General features: G+C 39.9%; 1 protein-coding gene across 7 annotated transcripts in view; it reads right to left on the bottom strand.

The window, feature by feature from the left end:
* Positions 1-20,084, bottom strand: part of VPS13B (vacuolar protein sorting 13 homolog B) — a 383,695-nt gene that overhangs the window by 275,176 nt on the left and 88,435 nt on the right. The window lies entirely within an intron of this gene.

Below are 20,084 nucleotides of genomic sequence, written 5' to 3' on the forward strand. Positions count from 1 at the left end.
TTATAGGTATACCCAGCTTTGTTTTTATGTTATACTCCAGACATGTTCTCTTACATGTTATCCTGTAATTTTAGCATGTTAAAACGAGCAAAACAAGGTTCTTAAATTACATTTAAAAACCATTCAATTCAGTAGCAAAATAAAAGCCAACTATATACAGCTGAGTTGCACAGCAGGTAACTGCACTAGCCATCTCTTTATGGAAACCAAAGTTCAAATTTTGCCTGAAGTCAAAAGTGGAAATAGGTTTGGTGGTCTCTGCTCTGCCTCCATTTGTACGCTTTTAAAAGGAATCTGCCCCCACAGTTTGGCACAACTTCGCATTTGTTGGCAGCCTTTTCCGAAGAGGGACCTAGAACTGTAACAGTGGGGGATGTAACAGGTCAGGAACGCAGAACTTTGGCATGGTTGCACAGGAAAGCTCACTGAACACCCACCCACATTTCACTTGGCTGTACTACCACTATTATTTCACAAAGTGCAACTTGCGGGAGAGTGTAACATTTACTTATAGCGTTTGTAAAAATTATTTGGTGCACCTGCAAGAAACAGTAGATGCAACAGAGGCAGACTTGACTCAACTTTCGACTCACCCCCCCCCCCCCCCGGTCTTACATATACATTATTCCAAATGCAATTTAATCAAGTTTGAAACTGAGCTTTTTGTATTGCATTTGTGTTAGGAGATGCTTCAATAATCTTTGGGATGAAAGCTCCTTCTACAAAAGAAAGCAACACCATTTACTGGGGAACTTCTTTGGTAAGCAGATAAATATTAGTTGGTAAATAGAGACAAGAAGGGTAGGCCTCTTAGACTTGCAGGGGGCGTGAATCCCACCCTCTCACATACACACACACTTTTTTGCTGGGCCCACTGTGGCTCCCAGGCTTTGCCATCAGTGTGCCAAGCACAGCTCCCGAGCTCCACTTCTGCTAACCCCAGGATAGCTCCCAGGCTCTGCCACCTCCAGCAACGCCCATGCCAGAGGGAATTTAATGTCCCCCCCCCCATGCATTTTTAAGATATCAGATTTTTCTTCAAACTTCTTCAAACACCCATTCAGAAATAACATTTGTGTGCCTCATTTATTTAGAAGAAGAAATTTATTTAGAGGAGGACGACTAAGGAGTGGCCCAAGGGCACCCAGAAGGCTTCATGTAGAGAGGTAGGCAATCAAACCTGAATCTTCAGATTAGAGACTGCTGCTCTTAATCACTACACCACGCTGGGTTTTTTTCATGTATACCTCAGCTTTCTCTGAAATGGGAATCCAAAGAGGCATACATTGTTCTCCTCTACTCCATGTTATATTCACAACCACCGTGTGAGGTAGGTTAGGCTGAGTTTGTGTTAGTGACCCAAAGTCTCACAGGAAGCTTTCATGGCAGTGTGGATATTCAAACTTCAGTCTTCCGGATCCTTGTATGATACGCTAACCACTATATCTTGTTGACCAGAGGATGACACTAGAAGAAGAATTGGTTCTTATATGACGCTTATATGAGACTGTGAAGGAGTCTCAAAGCGGCTTACAATCGTCTTCCCTTTCCTCTCCCCACAACAGACACCCTGTGAGGGAGGTGAGGCTGAGAGAGCCCTGATATCACTGCTCGATTGGAACAGCTTTATCAGTGCTGTGGCAAGCCCAAGGTCACCCAGCTGGCTCCAAGTGGGGGAGCGGGAAATCAAACCTGACTCGCCAGATTAGAGGTCTGCACTCCTAACCACTACACCAAGCTGTGTCCTTTATTTTAGACAATATGCAGATTTTCTAAATTTAGTTAGTACATTTCTGAGTTGCCCTTTTGCTCCAGGAAGGGCTGTAAATGTAGCTCATATGAGATTTCTATAAAGTCCAATGAAAACCCATATGGTTAGAGCGAACATAATAGATCTATTTATCTAAGGGCCATCTCTTTCTACAGGAATAATTATGAAGGTCTTGGATCTGAGAGACCCTGGATCAAATTCCCACTCTGATATGGAAGCCTACTGGGTGATCTTGGGCTAGTCACACATTCTTATTATTTATTTTATTTCTAATTCATATCCAACTTTTCTCTTTGATCAGGGACCCAAAGCATTATTTTCACATAGTTTCTATTTCACCCACTTAATCCTCACAACAACAACTTTGTGTGGGTAGGTTAGTCTGAGAGATTGCAAGAGGCCCAATATTACCTGTTGGGCTTCCATTGTTGAGCAAGAGATTCAAACCCAGTCATTCCTAGTCCAGCACTCTAACCACCACACCAGACCAGCCTTCAATTTAACCTTACCCAAAGAAGAAGTCACGGCCTACAATCTTGTTAAGATAAAATGAAGAAGTGGAGAATGATGTAAGCTGCATTGAGTCCCCACTGGGGGAGATAAGCAAGGCATGAATGATGTAAATCAATCAATAAATTAAATTCTAGAAACACGAGAAGCTAATGGAGGAAATCCAGCAATCTACGCAAAGCTCCAAAGGAATGGCTACACAATTCAAGTTATATGATCAGCCTGCAGCCACAAAAACAAACTGTTTTTTCTGAATAAGCACAAACACACAAAAAAAGAGATTCTCTTAGGGCAGTATGTTCCTTTTAAAGTTTAGAGATAAAATTTCTTTTAGCATACTACGAGTACCAAAGGACAATTATACTTGCTAGATGCTTACACATTTCTCAAATACTAAAGTAGATTAGTGTACCTGCATTTACGCAGTACTTGTTACATAAATTCATGTTAGAATGATATTTGGTCAACAGTGCTAATAAAAGTTTTTAAAGTTGTTATTATTTCACATGCAATCCACGCAATACTTTTCAAAACTTTTTAGTGCTGTAGTGGCTTTATGCAACCCAAAGTTAATGGGGCAAAAAGTGATCACTATTTGACAAATGAAATAGATGAATGAGCTTCTTTCCACTATAAAATCTCTTGGCCATCTGGAATTAAAATCTATGGGGCAAGATGTTGAAAGATGAGAACAACTTCTTTTTCAAGAGAGCCACACCTACTGCAACAAGTCAGCATGAAACCATGTACGTAACATGACTAAAATGCCTAAAAGACCTCTACTTTGTCCAACACGATTAAAACAATTCAGTTTTTAGTTATTGGGGTTTTCTTGTGGTTAGGAAAGAGAAAAATGATCTGATCAATTTACATAGTTGTTGCAATATTTTTAGGTTAGACAGGTGGGAAAGAATCCTAAACAAGTAGAAGAAATCCTTGTTTAGGCACAATTTTAACAGTGCTCATAGTATTGATAAAAAAAGAAATATTAATATTAGCTAGCATTACTACTCTTAGCACCCACTAGTGAATTGATTGTGAAACTGTCAAGTGAGCTGTGCCATTCGGGCATCTTCTAGGCTTCTCTACAAAGCCCAAAAGAATACTTCTGTGGTCTGTGTTAAGGAGGGCATGGAGAGGTCGTTAAGGAAACTCTTACAAGTATTTGCCTAAAATACAAATCAATCAGTGTATTTATGAAAAGGGTGAACAGTTTTGAGAAAAATTTAATCGCACACACACTTTCAAGAGACAGTTTATCGTACAAGTTTGACCTCCCCACTACGCCCCCTAATGGCACTGGAAGTAAGAGGCCAGTGGATGAACAAGGGTGGAAGTGGAAGTCTTCTTCTTAAGATCGTGGCTTGGGATAAGACTGATAAGTATACCACACAGGTGAACTGGGAGAGCCTACAGAATTTAAGGAAGAACTGAAATTACAACTGGAAATTCTTGTCAACTGATTATATTTAGCCCTGTCAGAACTCAGATCGTCACACATGCTGTGCGAGACAGAAATTTACAACAGCAGAGCGTGGGCAAATTTTCCCCTTACTGTCCAAAATGGCGACTTCTCCCGCCAAAAAGATGTTAACCTTTAATCCCTCCAAAGTATTAAATAAATGTTTGTGGGAGTCTTTTTAGCTCCTTTATCTGTTCAGAGCACTGGAAGTTAAGTCGGGCCTATACAAACCAATCATTTCACCAGCAGTTTTATATTTCTTTAAAGCCTCATATAAAAAGCACCTGCTTAAAGTGAGTAATGGAGTTTTATATTCATTGCACTTAGGAACAGCGTATGTAAACTATTCCATTTTCCTCCCTTGTGGAATATATTTCAGCTTATGTTGCACAGCACATTACCAATGTGTATAAAGACCCTCTGATCAGCAATTTGGACTGCAGACAGCAACCTGCATGAGTGAATTTCCCCCCCTAAATACAGTATCCACTTGATTCACCAAGACAAATTGAAACCATTCTTTATTAGATGGTGATCTCACCTTCTCTGTGAATTTATGCAATGCAACTATTTGGGCATGGGTCACACACAGCACCCTATTATACCCATGGGTATACAATATTAATCTGGCAATGTGAGCTACCAGAAAAAATGCTACTTGGATGATAAAGTTCAAAAGTTAAGCAAATCTCGTTTCCCCCTCCCCTCCCTTTTCAGCTGAGGGTATTCTTGCCTTCTCAATTTGCTTTTTATTGAAAAAACTTACAACTGGTGTTTGAATAAATGTTTTTCTTGCTGACAAGAAGTAACTTCTGTAGATTTTTAAAAAGAAAATTTCCCTATGACACAGACTGAATAAAATATCTTGTGTAAAATATAGTAGCCCATTAATTAAAATAATTTATTCTAATAATCTGAAGTTTTTGCCAGAGTAATACATGCACTTAAGTGGTTTTGTAAGTTATGAAGAACACTGATTGTATTCTTTTCAATAGAAAGATGTAAACTTATTTAGTGATCTCCTTCCCCCCCCCTTTCATCTTATCTCCAGTTACTGTGTAGATTTATTATGTTCATTGTTTCCAATTTTAACAAATCACCTAATGGCAGAAAGGAAAATATGTCAACCTTGGAATTATTTGCAGTTGTAGAAATCCCTTTTGTCTGGCTCATATAAGGCCTGCAATCTGTTTAAAACACAGATTGTCTGTCTTTTGTCTGACAGCCACCAAGTTGCACAAATTACTTTCTGCCTGTTCACCTGTTTGCAGCTGTGTCTGTAAGCGAAGAATTCTGAGGCCTGACTTCAGCGAGCACTCTAGGATTGATGACATGTGCTGCTGATAAACCAAGCAATTTGAAGAAATTACTGGCCAGCTTTATTGAAAGACATCTGTGCATAAGCTAAGAACTACACATTTCCAGCTATATACATGTAACCTGCAGTGGTGGCTGTACTGTTTGAAGTGAAAACCTTTTTAAGAGTGTTGAAATTGTCACTAACTAAACTGGCCGTCTTTGTAGAACCACCTCTCACAGGAGGTCCAAATGTCCAGGTTTTAAAAAAAAAGAATTGGGGAAGGGGGAAAGAGACCTTAAGTAAACAGGGGTTTAAGTTATATCATTTGTTTTTCTATTTTATATTTTTTCTTATATGCCGCTTTTCTCTACCTGGAGGATGCTCAAAGCGGCTTACAGTTGCTTTCCCTTCCTTTCCCCACAACAGACACCCTGTGAGGTGAGTAAGGCTGAGAGAGTTCTGATATCACTGCTCGGTCAGAAGAGTTTTATCCGTGCTGTGGCGAGCCCAAGTTCACCCAGCTGGCTGCATGTGGGGGAGTGCAGAATCGAACCCGGCATGCCAGATCAGAAGCCCACATTCCTAACCAATATACCAAACTGAAGATGGCAGGATTCTGTCTCACAAGAAACTAATCCTAAGCAATGTTATCAGTGCCTTCAAAAATTCATTGATTTCACCAGTTTTGGAGTCTCCTACATTAACTCTCTAAGCACTTATAGTAGTAATAGAAGAAAAAGAGTTGGTTTTTATATGTCGCTTTTCTCTACCAGAAGGAATCTCAAAGTGGCTTACGATCGCCTTCCCTTTCCTCTCCCCACAACAGACTCCCTGTGAGGTCTCACAGAAAGCCCTGACAGAACTACTTTAACAGTGCTGTGACGGACCCAAGGTCACCTAGCTGGCTGCATGGGAAGAAGGAGGGGGAAATCAAACCCAGCTCACCAGATTAGAAGACACCGCTCTTAACCACTACACCAAGCTGGAATATCATATGAATATTTCCTTCCAATTCCATACCTCAATAGGCAAACAATAAGAAAACAGGTGCTTTTTTACCTTCTAGAAGCACAAACACATACTATGGTCTCCATTGACAATGGGAAAAGTATCAGTTCCCACGCTTGAACTTGAGAAGTTTCTAAATTAGAAAAAATGTCCCTTTCCATTTCACTACGCAACAAATCCCATATAAAGAGTACTCCACTTCCATGAAATTATGGCAGACACTGTGTGGAATTATGCTGGAGTTCTTGCTGACAGTGTAAGAGTACCAGTGTTTTTTAACTATAACTATAACTAAACCTGGTGCCTGCCTCTACGTATTGAGGACAGCTCCTATGAACATGGCTAGAAATCTCTGAAATCCAATAAATCTCATGGTCTAATTAATTATGGTTCCCTGTCTCATTTTACAGTCACAAACTCATGTCTTTAGGAACATAATATTGCCCTTACCATGTGTGGAATATAAGAAATTGTACGTCATCGGTAAAATACAGTTCAAGTCTCCAGATTTTATGGATTGACTTGCTGGCTAAAGACAGTGACTTATACACAACACTTTCCCCCCATTTCCTAGATAGAATGGAACCAGACTTTCAGTCAGCAAACATGAGTCCGTATAAAGAAGGGAGAGGGGGGGAAAGTGGCCCATTCCCCATCTGCCATGTCTGCTTTGCAGCCTGACTCCCCAACTGGAATAAAATGGAGTACATCAGCTGGGGGAGGGAATGTAAATGAGAAATAGCAAGTGAGGGAAGGTCTGAGCACCTCTCCCACACTTTATATATTAGAAGCTATGTAAGATTAGCAATCCCATGTTTGACAAATGTCTGGTTCTGGCCTCGGTGTCTGGGAAACTTATCTAGTACATTAAAGTGCTTTTTCCTGCTCTCTACACTTCCTTGTCCTAAGCCTTGTACCAAACTTTATAGCCTGCTCTGTCTCTCCTAGATGTGCTACCTGACTGCAGTTATGACTCTACTTGATTTTTTGTTTTGTTTTGTTGGGGTTTTTTTTGTTGTTGTAAACTCTCGTCTTTTTTCTTGGTCCCCAGACCTTCTTTTCTGCAGTTATGATCACAAGAAATTGATGGCTATATTTCCACAGTTCACCAGAAGTCACAGGATTCTGGGCTTTGCCTTGTTATTGGGGTCCTTGCTAACCCCCCCCCCGCCCACACACACACACAACATGGTTAACTCTCACAGTGTAATCTGTAGCACTTTGTACTCATCTTCAATTCAGTACAGAAACAATCACATTTTCAAAGGCCAGGTTCTCCCCTGTTCAACAAGTCACTTCATATATTTTATCTTACTTAACACTATGGAAACCCATTGTACGTCTACAGGAATTTGGCCACTAACATCTACAGAAGCTAGACTTCATCTTTACCGCTTTCACACACATTTGTTTTATGTGCTTATTCAAAAAAACATCCAGATCTTGTTCTCTGAAAAATAAAGCATATTTAATATGTTTGATTTTCAGAAATAATGCCAAACATTTGCAGTGTCTGTCTGGTTGTACATTTTGGTCTGTTACAAATTATATTCCTGAAAACAGGAAGGCCAAGCTTTCAAGTTAAGTAGCAATACACATTTGGCTTTCACATTTCAAAGCTCATAAAATGGACTCAACACAGAGAAGAAGTGGCCTACAGGTAAAAAGCTTCCATAATATACTGGATATGCATACAATAAATCAAATCCTTATCATTATTTGCACCTAATAACTATACGTCGTTAATAATAAGCCATTTGAGACACTTTAGTATAGTATCCATGTAAACAAAAAGTCTATTTTTGTCCTTATTTTTCTTCTCACACATTCTTAAAAGCATTTTTCAATGACAGCTTTTATTTTAAAAGACGCTTAAGTCGTGAGAACATTCTTACGCACCACTTCATAACTCTGACACCAAGTATGTATAAAAAGATTAGCCTTTATTTGGTATAAAAATCAGTTGGCAGTTTTACATCTGTGCAATGCAACATAAATACCCCAGCTGGCATCTCAAGCTCTCACACATATGGACTTCAAAAACAGAAACTTCCTTATTTGCAGTGCTGCCAGGGTAATTTTGTATACCGTGCATACTACAGCTATTTGTCAGGCCCCTGCAGGTGTGCACTGCACATAAACACACAGCTGTAGCCTAGCAAGCCAAGTGTTCCATCAAACGCATAAAGGGAGACCTCAGCAGCTGGATTAATCATCCCTGCAACAGGTCCAGAGAGAACAATATGGGTTAGTATTTTTGGAAAAGCATGGATGGCAAATTTATGATTATGCTGGCCTTAGGAAATAACTGCTGGATTGTGTCATTTTTTTATGCAATGTCTACCTTATTAAAGTTTTTGTTAGAATACTGGAAAGGGACTGAATATTTTTTAGTTTGTAATATAAACAATAAGGTAGTTTATATATAAAATAGTTTATTATGTGCAAAACGTTAAAAGGGTTTCATGCTAGCGGTTGGTTCTTGACAGATGTTACTATTATTTGTATTGGCTTTCAGAGGCTCCAATCACTGGAATCAGTTAAAATAAGTATATTGTGAAACCTCTTATTAGTTATACTATATTTTGCCACATTTGCCATAATTATGTAATATTTTCTCTTCTCTGCTCTGTGCAATCAACTGGCTCATTCAAGAGGCTCATGCATTTTATTTAAGCTGATGATGAAAAGAGGACAGCATAAAACAAATGCACAGAGGTATGCATGATCCTGACATCAAGTTAAGAGAGATTCCTAGTGTACCTTTCAAATTGTTATAATGTGATTATGCAAATTTTCACAGCTTTGAATTCATACCTGAAACTGGCAATTACAAAATGGCCTAAAAATTTCCAGCCTCCAAGGCCAAAAATTAAGGGCAATTTTTAAGGAAGGCAGCTGAGTCAATATGTAACTCCCTGACCTGTGAAATATTGCCTGTCTCTCCTTTTAAGACAAGGCAGTCACATGAAGAAAACTCCAGGGTCCAATAGCCCTACCCCAAGTACATGAGACTGTTACACCCTCCCATCTCCATAAAACAACATAGGGAAGCAGTGAGCTGCTTTATAGGTTACTGTTTCTTGATTGTTATGCAGAAATAGGGGAACATAGCAACAGATGTCATCATGGAGCTCATTACACAGTGACTGCCATGCCAGCACTGTTCATTCCTGGCAGGATCTGGCTCTGGAGTCTCTACTACATAGTGGGGGATATCCAACCATGCAGATCCTCAGATGAAATCAGTTTCCACTTGCAGAAGAGGGAATGGCAATTTTCACCAAATCTCCCTCACACTGCATACCACACTTTGCCTGTATGTTGTCAGTGATTGTCTATTGCTCCCAGGAACAGAATTTCAGAAGGCTCAGTTAGCTGACTCAGACTAGCTTGCTCTTCTTAGATTTAGATGGGAGATTACCAAGGAAGTCCAGGGTCACTACTCAGGAGACCGGCAATGGAAAAACCACCTCTGAACATGGTGAAAACCCCATGGAGTTGCCATAAATCAATTGCATTTGGTGGCACTTACCACCACCAGTGAGCTGAGGCAGGAGGAGAAAGCAGATTCTGGGTTCCTCTAACAACAGTGTATGTTCTCCCCGCTTCTGGGATATTCCCTTAACATACAAATCCATGCCCATGCATCTTCAAATTTTGGAGACGCACCAGTTAAGAAGAGCATTTCTAGTAGCTCGCTTAAACATCTTTCCCTCAAATGTCACCCGAGGAGAGATACTGTTTACATGGATGTAGTATCCCTGACACGTTGTACCATATACTTCTGGTGTGTCCTAAGATTGAAGCATATTGTCGCTGTTAGCTAATTATCTGAAGAAATTGAAATTCAGCTGTGTTAATGAGAAACATTGGATTAAAATGATACTAAATGTGAGGCATTCAGCAACTATTATAAAAGTAGCAAAGTTTTTGCTGGCAATTTTAAATGAAACTCTTTTCACGATGGATCTGGAACTGTTTGAAATTTTCGTTTTATGCTTTGCAATTTTATGACAATAAAGGTACTATGAATCTGAATCTGATGAGGAAGCAGGAAAGTCCTGCTCTTCAAAGTCTTAAGATGACTGGCTGCACTCCACAGGTATGTATTTTTCATATATGAAAACTCCATGTAGATACACATACAAGATTTCACCATGGTCCTAATATCACATAAGAAATGGTATTAAAAGTCTGGAAAATATTCTTGGAGCAAGGGTATAATATTTTTTTTAATTAGAAAGTCATTTGTTGGTACCCAGAATCAGCCTCAAATCAAATCCAAGCCAACACCTCTTCCCTTATGGATTCATTTGATATTACCCTATTGCAGTACTGAAGAAATACTGCAATAGGACTATTGTTCCAAAAAAAAACCTTTCATGATGGCTACATTTCTTCCCTTCCATTCAAAGGAATTTGGATCCTACAAACCATAGGCTCAAGGAGTTTGCAGAGACAGATGATCCTCCACCTTCTTCCAGCAGGCCCTCGTGACCCCTGAAAAGCCAGTGCTGAAGGATGAGAGGCCCACATGGATAAAATACCACATAACATGAAGGCTCAAACGAAGAGTGGAAAATTGGGTGAAATTGTTCCCTCCTCCTTGTACTGACAGAAAAGTTGCTGTGCTGAGTTTCTCCTGCTAGTAGAAGCCCTATGATTTGCCTGACTCAACTATTCCTTCAGCAGTTTAATTTATTTTATTTATTTATAATTTGATTTATATCCCACCTCTCTTGACTGAGTCGACTCGAGGCGGCTTACAATAAAACGATAAAACAATGTAGCCCATAAAACTCCGTAAAATATTAAAACCCACAATTTTCATGCAACGAATATTAACCATAACCGTAATTCAACATTTTCATTTTGTATAATTCCTGTGACCTTCAGCATCAGCTTTTCAAGGGTTACAAGGTGCCTGCTGGGGGAAAGAAAGTGGGAGGATATCTGCCTCCATGTGTTCCTTCCACTTGTGTTTCATGGGATCCAAAAGAAAGGTATTCCAAGATATAAAATATTGCCAGAAACAAGCAATTTTAGGACATCCTCAGAACATGTGGACCAGACTGGTTCCAGGTCTTTGGCAGTGCCAACAATGCATCACTAACAGTCCTGCTGTTCAGGTTAAAGCTAGAGGGATACTCTGAAACTGCATAACTAAGAGCTGAATTCAAAGACAATCCAGAGGAAGGAACCTATTGACATTAAGCTTTCTTGCACTCCCCCCCCCCACGAAAAAAGAAAGAAGTGATGACAGATTTTTCATGATACGCACAAACAAATTGCCATGCAGCCCATTCATTGAGGAAGCCTTGGACAAGATCTTCCCAACTTTGCTCATGTGCCAATTGTAATATACCTGGCAGAAGGGGAAAAGGTAGGAAATTTCACCCAGTCTCCTGTCTTTACTGCAGCCACAGAACCACATCGCTTTTTCGTTTATGCAGACCACATGACCCCCACCTTCAGCTTTTCAGAAGTCTCATGGAGGAGTGGAGGACAGGAAAGTCTCAAAGAGTTGCTGAAGAAAGAAGGTCAGTCACAAAGGATTCAAAAAAACCCTTGAACTCACACTTTGTTGAGTTCACCCATGGTGCTGATCTCCACAACCAACTGAGAATGCAAAAAAAAAAACCCCAAAAGACTCCCAAAGTAAATAATACTAACAGTGTAGCTAGAAAACGCTCAATAAAGGTGATAACTTGTAAGAAATGGCTTGTTTAGTATGAGGCTCTCACGGAGGCCCACAGACACTGGAACCACTTCCAGCCTTGGAGGCTCTAGCCTTAATTAGAACAAAAGAAGGCCACACATCATACACATAAAAACAAGTTGTGAAGTTTATGAAATACCAAAAACAAATAAACAAAAAAAGGCCAAGACCAAAGGACTGTCCAGCTCCCCCCCCCCCCCCCCCGCCCCCAAACTGGCTCTGCTTACAACATGGCTACAAAAGACTGGCAAGCAGCTGTGGTGGGTATGACCACAGTAATGCAAAAAGCGTTTCTTTCTATACTGGAATGCAGCTAGCAAGTAAGCTTGCTAAACATTGGCCAGCTTTCTGGTACTCCAGTCAGACTTCTGGTATTCATGTCTATTGCACAGGAAGCCATTCTGAAAATGTACTCAGCATGAGTAGTCCTCTTTAATTGGGTTCAGATGAAATGATGTGTATTGTGAGCACACCGTGGGTTTTAATTTATGTACAGGAATTTCAGCTATCACTTCGTTTTATGGTTTATCCAATTTAAAAAACATCCATTATTCAATGAAAATCAGACTTTTACTCATTATTACTCTTTATAATTTGTCAAAGCCTAAATCAACTCCTCTATGCCTTATCTATGAATCTAGCTTGCATTTAACACAATTAGAAGAAGAAGAGTTGGTTCTTATATACCACTTTTCTCTACCCGAAGGAGGCTCAAATCGGCTTACAGTCACCATCCCTTTCCTCTCTCCACAACAGACAACCTGTGAGGCTGACAAAACCCTGAGATTACTGCTCGGTCAGAATAGTTTTATCAGTGCTGTGGCGAGCCCAAGGTCACCCAGTTGGCTGCATGTGGGGAGTGCAGAATCGAACCCAGCATGCCAGATTAGAAGTCCGTACTCCTAACCGCTACACCAAAATTATAATGTTTGGAGATTTTGTCCACATATTGTGCGGCCTTATTATTTTTACAATCAGTTTCTTATAAAAATTATTGTTAAAAACAAAGGTTTCTGATTTACATTTTGCAATATAGCTTCATCAGAAGAACTGCCCAGTACAACTAAAAAAGGAACAAGTAATTTAGGAAGAATCTTTCCTGGTATATTTAGGGTTAAGTCTGCAATGGTGCCATCGAACACTCCCAGCATCAATTTAATGTTCTTCTCATTAGCAGCACCTGCACAATGCACAAGCATTGTGTACTAAATACTCTCTAAGCCAAATAGAGATCATATTTCATCCCTACAAGATGTGTGCAAGCAAATTACGCATCAAACACAGTGGCAGAGTTTGGGGAGGTTCCACTGAAGGTCAAGGCATTATATTATACAGTAGGCAATAACAACAACAAAAAAATTTTCAGAGGAGAAGGGAGAAATGAATGCAACCACCTAACAATGAAAAATGGAATCACTACTGAAACCCCATCTCATTAGTAGGCGTTCAAGAGGAATATCAAGCCAACAGAAAGAAGGAAACAATGCCTGTTCTTCAACAGACAGGATGAAGTCAGAATATACACACACCAAGTTTAACAAAAGTTTAGGGTCAACAGGATTGATACTTCTCCTTTTCCCACAAGTTCTCTTTTCCTTTTCCATTATTCAAAAACAGAATCTATTTGATTAGATGAGTGTAGAGCAGCTATGGAGAGGGATTTGGATCAGGGCTTCAGCAGTGAATTATTCTTTCCTCCCATGGTAGTCGTCTTTAATTTCCCCTCTTGTGGTCTGAAGGGAAAGGTGGCTGAATTTTTGTGCACAAAGCTCTATCACTGATCCAAAGTCTCCATCACCATAGCTTTTTCTTTTTAAAGTAGAGATCAAAGATGTGATCACAAAATCACAGTGTCTGTGTAGTCGTGAGAAAGAAGACAAGTGAAGAAGTGAAAGAAGACTGTGCCCAGCCTTATATGCTGAACAGGCCAGACAATTCAGCAAGGACAAACGGTGCTAGAAGATGGCAGGCAGGACAGCAGTAGCTGAGATGAGAGAAGTGGTCCTGCCTGTATTACCCTCTCAAAAAAATGGGAAAGAAGTGGAAGCATTTCATAAATTGTTTAGTTCTTGAATGGATTCCGTTAGACTAGGAGTCTGGGAAGCATCATAATTAAATCTCTCTCTAGTCACCGTAACCATAATTACTTTAAACAAAGTTGAAATGAAAGCTAAGTCAAAGCTACAGAAGTCTGTAGACTGAAAACGAATGTTCATCGAGACAGCTGGAGAAACAATTTCAGGACCTAAGAGGCTACAGACCTCTTACAGGCATAACATATATGGATGCTTCCCCTCCTACCACAACTCCCTTTCCCGTTTTTTTTGTTTTTTTTAGTACAGGGTATTTTATAGGGTGATTGTAATAGTATATCATGATCGCCGCTGATTGCTGTAACAAACAGACGCTCCTAATCCATCTGCACTTTACTTCAATGAGAGCTTTTCAAAAGCTACTTCATAAAACCTTATTGCTTCATACTCAAAAAACATTAAGAAAAGATTTTTTGAAAAAATTCCACTGACTTGATTGTATCAGCAAGTGCACTACATGTTAAATTTTTCATTAAAACAAGAGCCTTGAGAACTATTTTCCAGACTTCAGCTAATGCTGCTATGACACATTTGGTCAATGAAAATGGATGAAAAACAGTAGTGCTTTGAAGCAATAGCCAATAAATGCCGCTGTGGTTTACCGAGAGTGGGATGCACAACATATTAGACCACAGTTAATGAAATTAAGCCATGTCTTATGTTAGCGAAATGTGTGCTCTGTTACTTATTTGGAACCGACACAACGGCTTAATCTTTGAGAACTCTTTTGCCTCCAGTAAACACTATCTCTAGCATCTCTTAGTAATTAAATCAGTGTACTACCACTGCTTTGAGTTTGCATTATTTTAATGCAAAGGAATAATAAAAAATATAATCCTTTTTTGTTTCTACACACTTCAATTACAGCATTCATGGATCTGCACTTGAACGCACTCGTGGATGGGGAGAAAAGAGCAGCAAGCTAAAAAGTGCATAAAACAATGATGTTCTTAAAATCCGCGAGACACAATGGAAACTGGTATGCTGTCTCGCTTCATAGGATGGTCTTTCACCATGCACTGTGATTCAATTTGCTTTAACTTGAATTACTGAAAAACTACAACTGTATGTCACAAAAACATATTTTAATTGGGTATATTTAATATAATTGGAAGCCCGAGCATCAAAGAATTGAGGCTCTTGAATTCTGGTGCTGGAGAAGACTCTTGCGAGTCTCCCTTGCAAGGAGAACAAACCGGTCAGTCCTAGAGGAGATCAGCCCTGACTGCTCTTTAGAAGGCCAGATCCTGAAGATGAAACTCAAATACTTTGGCCACCTCATGAGAAGGAAGGACTCCCTGGAGAAGAGCCTAATGCTGGGAGCGATCGAGGGCAAAAGAAGAAGGGGACGACAGAGAATGGGTGGAATCACTGAAGCAGTCGGTGCAAGCTTAAATGGACTCCGGGGAATGGTAGAGGACAGGAAGGCCTGGAGGATCATTGTCCATGGGGTCGCGATGGGTCGAACATGACTTCACACCTAACAACATTAATATAATTGTAAGCAACTGCTTTTTAATAAGAAAGGTCTAAGACGGTGGTCCCCGGCCCAGCAAGCTTCTTACTGTGGGAGGGGGGAAGAGGGAAGCAGGGCCGCGCATGCACACTGAGCGGCCGCGCATGCAATAGCCCTCCCTGGTGCCACTGGTCCCCAGCCTGGAAAAGGTTGGGGACCACTAGTCTAAGACATGGGCTATTTTAAACAGAATGATTGCCCTTAATCGAGGGTAGAATTAAATTTATTTATTATATTTTTATACTGCCCTCCCCAAAGGCTCAGGGCGGTTTCCAGGGAACAAGAAAAGATACAGATAACAGTATAAATTTGCATTGGTCATCGTGATAGTAAAGGATAAACTTGCATCCGAATGTCATTAACCTGGCATTGTACATAAATCTGACTTACGACCAGGCTCAAGCCTTGCTCTTGCCTCCCACAGAACCCAATGAAGAAATTATTTATTTATTATTTTATTTATCAAGTAAAATAAGCTCTGGTGTATGAACTATATTCACTAGGGGTAGCCCTATTCCAGCCAGGATCCAAATTTAAGTTCGATGCTAGATGGCACAGATGGTCACTCCATCAATACAAGTCAAAAATGGAATGAATGCAGAAGTTAAAACAGAAACAGTTTTGTCACAAGCAATGATAAGGAATTGGTCATAGCATGTCAAAATCAATTGACCAAGGATCCATCCATTCATCCAGTTTATCTATGGTTACAAATGGGACTCTTTTATTCCCCCAAAAAGAGGACTCATTTAAAAATGGAAGAGATCATTATCCGTAAGAAGAACATTAATGTATCTATTAGAGAGGTGTTAAATTACATGATTCTTTAACAGAAGCCGTTCTACATTCCAAACTCAAAATGTAGCTCAGATCCCATACCCTTATTTCCATAATCCTTCTCATATGCCACGCATATATTAAATACTGTATTATCTTCAAAACAAGAAACAGACATTCCTTTAAAAATTAATTCAGTATTGAAATGCATCACACTAAGATTGTTACCCACATTTCTCTCAGGAACACTTGCAATGCAACCACACTTCATACAAAACTTGTAATATCACTTGCAAGGTCTCCATTCTGTCTGGTAGAAAGAAGCCTATAATTTGAGTGGTGTGCTGCTAGTCTATAGGTTTACCACTCTAGAGTCTGTTATTTATGTGACTTCAGCCACATACAAGTTATTTAAAAACAAACGTTTAAAATCCTAAACAAGATGCAAGGCTTAACACACGTGGAAAATCCAAACTCTCTAGTGCTTAAAATTAATACTTGGGTTCATTTTAATCCAGGTTTGCAATGGTTATGTATAACAATGACATCCAGATGGAAGGAGGTAGGAGAAATTCGTATGCAAGAGGGATAGGGGGAGGATCTAGATTCCATGGCTCATACCTTAACCCTAAATTATGGGTTCAATTGCCAGTCTCTGTTACAAAGATTCACATGTCTCCCTGCCCCAAGGGTCCCAGTTCCTCATAGGCCCTCGGAACTAGTGTCAGCCATGGCAATGCTGTTACTGGTCTCACAATTTATTATTGGTCTCATACATCAAGGAGGCCACACCCTGGTCTTGATCTTTGGGGCAGGGATACATATGAATCTGGTGCAATTTGCTAGGGTACCACTTTGCTCTGAGTGCTTGGACCAATATCCCACTCCTGTCCTGTATAGGAAGAGAGCAAATTTATGCTCACCCAAGAGGACTTATGGATGCTCTGCAGGATCCAATGCCTCCCAGCAACTCAGTAGATGAGCTGGTGGAGGAGTAAAACAGCCACTTCTCCAAAGGCATTGATAAGATTGTTCCCCATTGCCCTCTCCGTTCTTGTCCCAAGCTAGCTCCATGGTATATCCTGGTACTGTGCAAACAGAAAAGGAAGCCAAGACAGCTGGAGTGAGGTTGGCGGGAAACTCATGATGAAACCTCAAGAACATCTTATAAGACTTGAATGCTTTTGAAATGGCAGTAAAGGCTACAAAAAAGGAATATTTTTCAGCCTCAGTTATCTCTGTAAGTTCATACTTAGCATGATAATTTAGAACAGTCCAGTCTCTGACATCCTAACTGTGAGTTCGTCCTAAATTATACAATAGGATTTTAGCTATGAGGTGTTGCTCTGCCAAGACCTTTACAATAATGGAACCAGAGGCTCTTTGGCCATCTCAAGGTCCGAATTTGGACCCCTTCAGCCATCTCTCCTTGGCCAATGTGGCCAAGATTCTGGCAGATGTATGACCTACAGATACCTCCATTAGCAGAATGGCTCCATTGGATTCAACCAATTTGAATAAGACCTTCTCCCAACTAAGTTTGTGTAGGATTACTAGCACAGGCATATTTATTCCAATGTATTCTTCAGGCTAGATATCTATCAATAAGTAAGACGACAGCTAGATATTTATCACTAAATAACATGAAGAACACCGATGTACAGTTCTTTGAACTCGTTAATGGCACTGGAGCTGACAGTTTCCTGCTAAATGGGACCAGAATCTTTATCTCTAGTACATAAAAGAACTCAGAGAAAATGTGCCTGAAATACAACACAGACGTTGTTTCAACTTCTGCAGCCTAAATGAATCACATTGTTATGCCATTCCCTTGCAATTTTAAAATAAGCATACCAGATCCATATACTAAAAAACACACTGTAGAAAGAAAAATGAGGAGGAGGAGATGATAGAAACAATGGGAAACAGTTGTTGCTGTTCCAGCCAGTGACCACACAGTATGTGGACAATCTAAATACTCCGGCATTTGAAACAAGGATTAACCCTTTCATAGGAAATTTTAAAAACTCAAGGGAATTGAAAATGGGAAACCAAGGAGGGGGGGGGCTATGTTTGATTCAACACCCCAAGAACTGCCCACAGCATACATTACAGTTGTCAGATCTCAAGAGCAGCTGTAGGAGAAGATTCTGGACAGAGGGGCAGGGTTGCACCAATAGTTATTGTGAGTTGCATGAGAGCTCAGAGAATCTTATTTACCTTTACTTAAGTAACCATACTTTATTCACTTTATACTGAAAGAACTATACTATTTGGTCAGTAATACAAAACAGTTCTTATATGAGTTTTAAATAACAACAACAACAACTTTATTTCCATAGGCCACCCTTCCCAGCTGGCTCAGGGCAGGTAACAGGAAGTATACAAGTATTCAATTACATGGGTAATAGCTGTAGAGATCCCAGCCCTTTGACGGCATCCCTACTTTCCATTTCTTATCTCGAACTTGCTTTGTTCTTTTTTGCCCCCCCCAACAACCATTAATAACAATTTGAATTCAATTTCCCTCCCGCTACTCTCTTCAAACGCCCAATAATATCAGAACAGTAATTAGTTATCAAATGAACTCAAGGAAGGCTCTCTTCCCTTGAGCCTCCCTGATCTCCCCACTTCCATTGGGAACTTGCAGGCTGGTCAGGGTTTTTCAGGCCTAAAGCATTTTTTCTAGGTGGGCAGGGTACATACATTTCTTAGACTTGCTTACAGAAGGTCAGGTAAACCTCACATCTTTGGTGTTATTAGACAGCAGCAAAGTACAATTTATATGGCTGATGATAACCCAATAATTGCCACCATAGTTGGTACACTGGCAGCAGCTGTAGCAGCTCTTGATAGTTGGCATTGTTGGTAACTGGCAATAAACTGGATTTGCCTGCAGTAAAGGCAGTAGTTAGTGCTAGGGCCGTAAAGATGAGGGATGGGGTTCAGTCCAGCGCACCAGGATGGTATGGTGCTACGTTGGGGCCAAGGCCTAGCACCTGTAGTTCCGCCCTAAGATGGTTGGGTGCTATGTCGCGGTGCACTTCCAAGGTCTTGGTTGTGCCGCATTTCCCTTCCCTCTGAGGTGTAAAGGCACAATGGTAAACAAGAAACTAACCATAAGAATATTTACATTGTGATGGAAATATAGAATTGGCAGCATAAGAAAGGTCCCACCCCATTTCAGAGAGTCGGAACAGGATTTTTACAAACAAAAATTAAATCCTCTGCTTGCTTAACCCAACTACCAAAACCATTCCAATTGTTTTTGCATCACCTTAAAATTGTAGGAAAACCTCACAACATATTACATGCAAATAATCCAACTATTTAGAATAGCAGCATAAAAGAACTACAAGCAAAATATAACCATCTTCAGCAGATATTATTTAATTACTTTATATGATACTTATATAAAAGTTGGAACACTTTCAGACTAGTTTCATTCAAAGTGTATTACAAAGACTTGGATGAGTATTCCCAGATTTGAAAAAGAAAAAACAGAATTTTGCCTTCTTGCTAGGAGTAGCTGATGAAAAAGAATCATGAGATACTTACACAATTTGATGGCTGAGGAGCAACCACAAAAGATCCTATTTTTCTTACTCATCATATATGAAAATTCACTGGATGTATTTCCATTTTGAGAGAAAAGACAGATGAAGGAAAAGAACCCATCTAGAAGGACAGAGGTTGCCAAGAAAGTGGCCTCAGTTTGACCACATAGCTGGGTGTGAGCAGAGTCAATTTATTTCCTATGGTTCATACACTATTCTATGCCCCATAAACAATGAAATGTTATAGAGTTACCCCAGTTTAAGGTCAGTGGTTTTTCTGCTTGAGTGCATAAGATTTACTGCTAATTTTCTATTCCATTAATGTGATTCTAAAAGCAGTTCTATTGCATTGCAATGCTAAAAACAGT

This window comes from Paroedura picta, chromosome 9, assembly GCF_049243985.1.
Source record: "Paroedura picta isolate Pp20150507F chromosome 9, Ppicta_v3.0, whole genome shotgun sequence".
Lineage (NCBI taxonomy): Eukaryota > Metazoa > Chordata > Lepidosauria > Squamata > Gekkonidae > Paroedura > Paroedura picta.